The sequence below is a fragment of the Phallusia mammillata genome, chromosome 3 (genome assembly GCF_965637545.1).
Source record: "Phallusia mammillata chromosome 3, kaPhaMamm4.hap1.1, whole genome shotgun sequence".
NCBI lineage: Eukaryota > Metazoa > Chordata > Ascidiacea > Phlebobranchia > Ascidiidae > Phallusia > Phallusia mammillata.
The window spans coordinates 27,519,217-27,527,362 of record NC_137254.1 but is presented as its reverse complement, the minus strand read 5'-3'; the positions used below and the strand labels follow the sequence as shown (position 1 = coordinate 27,527,362).

The following is an 8,146-nucleotide window of genomic DNA, read 5'->3' as shown; positions in this document are numbered from 1 at the left end:
AACGATAAAGCAAACACAAAAACAAAGTGTCCACTGGATGATGATGAATTCTGAAACAAGAAAACAGCTGATTAAAACGATAAACAATGCACATAAACGATAAAGCAAACACAAAAACAAAGTGTCCACTGGATGATGATGAATTCTGAAACAAGAAAACAGCTGATTAAAACGATAAACAATGCACATAAACGATAAAACAAACACAAAAACAAAGTGTCCACTGGATGATGATGAATTCTGAAACAAGAAAACAGCTGATTAAAACGATAAACAATGCACATAAACGATAAAACAAACACAAAAACAAAGTGTCCACTGGATGATGATGAATTCTGAAACAAGAAAACAGCTGATTAAAACGATAAACAAAGCACATAAACGATAAAACAAACACAAAAACAAAGTGTCCACTGGATGATGATGAATTCTGAAACAAGAAAACAGCTGATTAAAACGATAAACAAAGCACATAAACGATAAAACAAACACAAAAACAAAGTGTCCACTGGATGATGATGAATTCTGAAACAAGAAAACAGCTGATTTAAACGATAAACAAAGCACATAAACCATAAAACAAACACAAAAACAAAGTGTCCACTGGATGATGATGAATTCTGAAACAAGAAAACAGCTAATTTAAACGATCAACAAATAACAAACACAAAAACAAAGTGTCCACTGGATGATGATGAATTCTGAAACAAGAAAACAGCTGATTAAAACGATAAACAAATCACATAAACGATAAAACAAACACAAAAACAAAGTGTCCACTGGATGATGATGAATTCTGAAACAAGAAAACAGCTGATTAAAACGATAAACAAATCACATAAACGATAAAACAAACACAAAAACAAAGTGTCCACTGGATGATGATGAATTCTGAAACAAGAAAACAGCTGATTAAAACGATAAACAAAGCACATAAACGATAAAACAAACACAAAAACAAAGTGTCCACTGGATGATGATGAATTCTGAAACAAGAAAACAGCTGATTAAAACGATAAACAAAGCACATAAACGATAAAACAAACACAAAAACAAAGTGTCCACTGGATGATGATGAATTCTGAAACAAGAAAACAGCTGATTTAAACATAAACAAAGCACATAAACGATAAAACAAACACAAAAACAAAGTGTCCACTGGATGATGATGAATTCTGAAACAAGAAAACAGCTGATTTAAACGATAAACAATGCACATAAACCATAAAACAAACACAAAAACAAAGTGTCCATTGGATGATGATGAATTCTGAATCAAGAAAACAGCTAATTTAAACGATAAACAAAGCACATAAACGATAAAACAAACACAAAACAAAGTGTCCACTGGATGATGATGAATTCTGAAACAAGAAAACAGCTAATTTAAACGATAAACAAATCACATAAACGATAAAACAAACACAAAAACAAAGTGTCCACTGGATGATGATGAATTCTGAAACAAGAAAACAGCTGATTTAAACGATAAACAAATCACATAAACGATAAAACAAACAAAAAAACAAAGTGTCCACTGGATGATGATGAATTCTGAAACAAGAAAACAGCTGATTAAAACATAAACAAAGCACATAAACGATAAAACAAACTCAAAAACAAAGTGTCCACTGGATGATGATGAATTCTGAAACAAGAAAACAGCTGATTAAAACATAAACAAAGCACATAAACGATAAAACAAACTCAAAAACAAAGTGTCCACTGGATGATGATGAATTCTGAAACAAGAAAACAGCTGATTTAAACATAAACAAAGCACATAAACGATAAAACAAACACAAAAACGAAGTGTCCACTGGATGATGATGAATTCTGAAACAAGAAAACAGCTGATTAAAACGATCAACAAAGCACATAAACGATAAAACAAACAAAAAAACAAAGTGTCCACTGGATGATGATGAATTCTGAAACAAGAAAACAGCTGATTAAAACATAAACAAAGCACATAAACGATAAAGCAAACACAAAAACGAAGTGTCCACTGGATGATGATGAATTCTGAAACAAGAAAACAGCTGATTAAAACGATAAACAAAGCACATAAACGATAAAACAAACACAAAAACAAAGTGTCCACTGGATGATGATGAATTCTGAAACAAGAAAACAGCTGATTAAAACGATAAACAAAGCACATAAACGATAAAACAAACACAAAAACAAAGTGTCCACTGGATGATGATGAATTCTGAAACAAGAAAACAGCTGATTTAAACGATAAACAATGCACATAAACGATTAAACAAACACAAAAACAAAGTGTCCACTGGATGATGATGAATTCTGAAACAAGAAAACAGCTGATTTAAACGATAAACAATGCGCATAAACGATAAAACAAACACAAAAACAAAGTGTCCACTGGATGATGATGAATTCTGAAACAAGAAAACAGCTGATTTAAACGATAAACATATCACATAAAAATAAACGATAAAACAAACACAAAAACAAAGTGTCCACTGGATGATGATGAATTCTGAAACAAGAAAACAGCTGATTTAAACGATAAACAAATCACATAAACGATAAAACAAACACAAAAACAAAGTGTCCACTGGATGATGATGAATTCTGAAACAAGAAAACAGCTGATTAAAACGATAAACAAAGCACATAAACGATAAAGCAAACACAAAAACAAAGTGTCCACTGGATGATGATGAATTCTGAAACAAGAAAACAGCTGATTAAAACGATAAACAATGCACATAAACGATAAAGCAAACACAAAAACAAAGTGTCCACTGGATGATGATGAATTCTGAAACAAGAAAACAGCTGATTAAAACGATAAACAATGCACATAAACGATAAAACAAACACAAAAACAAAGTGTCCACTGGATGATGATGAATTCTGAAACAAGAAAACAGCTGATTTAAACGATAAACAAAGCACATAAACGATAAAACAAACACAAAAACAAAGTATCCGCTGGATGATGATGAATTCTGAAACAAGAAAACAGCTAATTAAAACGATAAACAAAGCACATAAACGATAAAACAAACACAAAAACAAAGTGTCCACTGGATGATGATGAATTCTGAAACAAGAAAACAGCTGATTAAAACGTTAAACAAAACACATCAAATAAAAAAACCAAAACACAAAGACGAATTGTTCGCTGGCTGTTGATGATATTGCGTGTCCATGGATTTGTAATCATAGAGTAGTAGAGAGTAGTAGAGTTTCTAAAACAAAAACAAAACCAATAAAATAGAACAAAGGAATAGTTACAAAGTTTTCTGACAAGCAACTGGACAATCAAATGTACTAACTAAGTCTTCAGTGCACAGGCAAATAACTTACCGTAGATTTTATAACAAAGCACAGGCAGCAAGAGAGCTGAAGAGAGAATGCCTCCTAAGGCCTGAATCAAAGTTATTTAGCTTAAGTACCATGTTTTGATTACTCTGTCTTCTCTTTAATACAGTTTACCACAACTCCACAAAGTATTGTTCACTGCGGCATGCACACCGAATAATTTCACTAGTTAAATCTCAATCTGAAAATTTGACTCCTTTTGAAACAACGACCTTCACCACCAGTTGCTAAAGAAAGAATGACAGATCACACACGGCCAAGGTCTGTCGGTTCCCCTTTTTTTCTTTTGTTTAACCAATCAGAACACTGGCTTTGAAAACGTCATATGAACAGCGCCTTTAAAGCACCAATCAGTGAATTCCACCCTTACACAAACGCTGGCAAAATGCGGAACTGGTGCGACGTGGATTAATTGACAACGCGAAAAACAGACCTGAAAAACAATTCAAACTTAAAAAATAGGCCTTCCGTCGAACTTCTAAAAGATGTAAATCGGAATCAAAAAACTGCTACTTCAACTAGAATTTCGTTAGTGGTCTTTACATGCAATGCAAAACTAAATGGACGAAAAGCTTATGACAAATCGAGGTCTTCAGTTTTCGGAATTGCGACATCAAAACATCCAAAAAACCTTAACTTCAGAACATAAAGTAAATCGAATGTGGGTTCCTGCTGCAATGTTTCTATTTTAATTAAATTGTCGCCTCCCTACTGCTCCACTCTCATAAAGGTTGAAATTGTAATATTCTAATTTTAATTAGGTTTTACACGCCCATGGTATCCTACTGAACCTCCAATGGGTTGATATTGCATTCGCAAATTTAAGATGTAAATTGGAATTTGAAAATTTAACGGAAAGGCTATAGCTTGCAGCCGTTTTCGATCTCGCGAAATAAAGATATCGAAAAAAATTCAATTTGGGGTAAGGTACTGCCGGAATATTCGAATTTTTATTGGGTTCTAGACGCCCATGGCCTCCTATTGAACCCCCAATGGGTTGATATTGCATTCGGACAACTAACGTTTGAACTGGAATTGCAAAATCGACGGAAAGGCTATAGCCTTGCAGCCGTTTTCGATCTCGCGAAATTAAAGTATCGATGAAAATTCAATTTTGGGTGGGTTGCTGCCTGAATATTCGAATTTTAATTAGGTTCTAGACGCACATGGCTTCCCGTGGAACCCCAATGGGTTGATATTGCATTCGAAAAATTGAGATGTAAAGTGGAATTTGAAAATTTGACGGAAAGACCATAGACGTGCAGCCGTTTTCTATCTTGCGAAATTAAAATATCGATAAAAATCTCAACTTTGGGTGGGTTACTGCCGGAATATTCGAATTTTAATTAGGCTCTAGACGCCCATGGCCTCCTACTCAACCCTCAATGGGTTGATATTGCATTCGGACAACTAACGTTTGAACTGGAATTGAAAAGTCGACGGAAAGGCTATAGCCTAGCAGCCGTTTTCGATCTCGCGACATTGAAACATCGATAAAAATCTCAACTTTTGGTGGGTTACTGCGGGAATTTTCGAATTTTGATTAGGTTCTAGACGCCCATGGCCTCCTACTGAACCCCCAATGGGTTGATATTGCATTCGGACAACTAACGTTTGAACTGGAATTGAAATGTCGACGGAAAGGCTATAGCCTTACAGCCGTTTTCGTACTCGCAAAATTAAAATATCGATGAAAAAATCAATTTTGGGTAGGTTACTGCTGGAATATTCGAATTTTTATTAGGTTCTAGACGCACATGGCCTCCCGTGGAACCCCAATGGGTTGATATTGCATTCGGAAAATTGAGATGTAAAGTGGAATTTGAAAACTTGACGGAAAGGCTATAGACTTGCAGCCGTTTTCGATCTTGCGAAATTAAAATATCGATACAAATCTCAACTTTGGGTGGGTTACTACCGGAATATTCGAATTTTAAGTAGGTTCTTGACGCCCATGGCCTCTTACTCTACCCCTAATGGGTTGATATTGCATTCGGACAACGATCGTTTGAACTGGAATTGAAAAGTCGACGGAAAGGCTATAGCCTTACAACCGTTTTCGATCTCGCGAAATTAAAATATCGATGAAAAAATCAATTTTGGGTGGGGTACTGCCGGAATATTCGAATTTTAATTAGGTTCTAGACGCCCGTGGCCTCCTACTGAACCCCCAATGGGTTGATATTGCATTCGGACAACTAACGTTTGAACTGGAATTGAAAAGTCGACGGAATGGCTAGCTATAGCCTTGCAGCCGTTTTCGATCTCGCGAAATTAAAATATCGATGAAAATTCAATTTTGGGTGGGTTGCTGCCGGAATATTCGAATTTTTATTAGGTTCTAGACGCACATGGCCTCCTGTGGAACCCCAATGGGTTGATATTGCATTCGGAAAATTGAGATGTAAAGTGGAATTTGAAAATTCGAAGGAAAGGCGATAGCATAGCAGCCATTTTCGATCATGCGAAATTAAAATATCGATGAAAATCTCAACTTTGGGTGGGTTACTGCCGGAATATTCGAATTTTAATTGGGTTCTAGACGCCCATGGCCTCCTACTCAACCCCCAATGGGTTGATATTGCATTCGGACAACTAACGTTTGAACTGGAATAGAAAAACCGACGGAATGGCTATAGCCTTGCAGCCGTTTTCGATCTCGCGAAATTAAAATATCGATGAAAATTCAATTTTGGGTGGGTTACTGCCTGAATATTCCAAGTTTAATTAGGTTCTAGACGCACATGGCCTCCCGTGGAACCCCAATGGGTTGATACTGCATTCGGAAAATTGAGATGTAAAGTGGAATTTGAAAACTTGACGGAAAGGCTATAGACTTGCAGCCGTTTTCTATCTTGCGAAATTAAAATATCGATATAAATCTCAACTTTGGGTGGGTTACTACCGGAATATTCGAATTTTAAGTAGGTTCTAGACGTCCATGGCCTCTTACTCTACCCCTAATGGGTTGATATTGCATTCGGACAACGATCGTTTGAACTGGAATTGAAAAGTCGACGGAAAGGCTATAGCCTTACAGCCGTTTTCGATCTCGCGAAATTAAAATATCGATGAAAAAATCAATTTTGGGTGGGGTACTGCCGGAATATTCGAATTTTAATTTGGTTCTAGACGCCCATGGCCTCCTACTGAACCCCCAATGGGTTGATATTGCATTCGGACAACTAACGTTTGAACTGCAATTGAAAAGTCGACGGAAAGGCTAGCTATAGCCTTGCAGCCGTTTTCGATCTCGCGAAATTAAAATATCGATGAAAATTCAATTTTGGGTGGGTTGCTGCCTGAATATTCGAATTTTTATTAGGTACTAGACGCACATGGCCTCCCGTGGAACCCCAATGGGTTGATATTGCATTCGGAAAATTGAGATGTAAAGTGGAATTTGAAAATTGGACGGAAAGACCATAGACGTGCAGCCGTTTTCTATCTTGCGAAATTAAAATATCGATAAAAATCTCAACTTTGGGTGGGTTACTGCCGGAATATTCGAATTTTAATTAGGCTCTAGACGCCCATGGCCTCCTACTGAACCCCCAATGGGTTGATATTGCATTCGGACAACTAACGTTTGAACTGGAATTGAAAAGTCGACGGAACGGCTACAGCCTTACAGCCGTTTTCGATCTCGCGACATTGAAACATCGATAAAAATCTCAACTTTTGGTGGGTTACTGCCGGAATATTCGAATTTTGATTAGGTTTTAGACGCCCATGGCCTCCTGTGGAACCCCCAACGGGTTGATATTGCATTCGGAAAATTGAGATGTAAAGTGGAATTTGAAAATTGTACGGAAAGACCGTTGACGTTCAGCCGTTTTCGATCTTGCGAAATTAAAATATTGATAAAAATCTCAACTTTTGGTGGGTTACTGCCGGAATATTCTTATTTTAAGTAGGTTCTAGACGCCCATGGCCTCTTACTCTACCACTGATGGGTTGATATTGCAATCGGACAACTATCGTTTGAACTGGAATTGAAAAGTCGACGGAAAGGCTATAGCCTTACAGCCGTTTTCGATCTCGCGAAATTAAAATATCGATGAAAAAATCAATTTTGGGTGGGGTACTGCCGGAATATTCGAATTTTAATTAGGTCCTAGACGCCCATGGCCTCCTACTCAACCCCCAATGGGTTGATATTGCATTCGGACAACTAACGTTTGAACTGGAATTGAAAAGTCGACGGAAAGGCTATAGCCTTGCAGCCGTTTTCGATTTCGCGAAATTAAAATATCGATGAAAATTCAATTTTGGGTGGATTGCTGCCTGAATATTCGAATTTTAATTAGGTTCTAGACGCACATGGCCTCCTGTGGAACCCCAATGGGTTGATATTGCATTCGGAAAATTGAGATGTAAAGTGGAATTTGAAAATTCGAAGGAAAGGCGATAGCATAGCAGCCATTTTCGATCATGCGAAATTAAAATATCGATGAAAATCTCAACTTTGGGTGGGTTACTGCCGGAATATTCGAATTTTAAATGGGTTCTAGACGCCCATGGCCTCCTACTCAACCCCCAATGGGTTGATATTGCATTCGGAAAATTGAGATGTAAAGTGGAATTTGAAAACTTGACGGAAAGGCTATAGCCTTACAGCCGTTTTCGATCTAGCAAAATTAAAACATGGATAAAAATCTCAACTTTGTGTAGGTTAATGCCGGAATATTCGAATTTTAAGTAGGTTCTAGACGCCCATGGCCTCCTACTGAACCCTCAATGGTTTGATATTGCATTCGGACAACTAACGTTTGAACTGGAATTGAAA

The 8,146-nt window shown here is 36.8% G+C and overlaps 1 long non-coding RNA gene across 1 annotated transcript in view; it reads right to left on the bottom strand.

Annotated features, from left to right (window-relative positions):
• The window catches only part of LOC145218891 (uncharacterized), a 5,259-nt gene extending 1,475 nt beyond the window's left edge, over positions 1-3,784 (bottom strand). The window contains exons 1-2 of the long non-coding RNA XR_013857776.1: positions 3,343-3,784; positions 1-3,224 (exon numbers count right to left, since the gene is read on the bottom strand). The exon at positions 1-3,224 is cut by the window's left edge and continues 1,475 nt beyond it. This is a non-coding gene — a long non-coding RNA (uncharacterized LOC145218891). The remainder of the gene's footprint in view (positions 3,225-3,342) is intronic.
• Between the last annotated feature and the right edge of the window lie 4,362 nt (positions 3,785-8,146).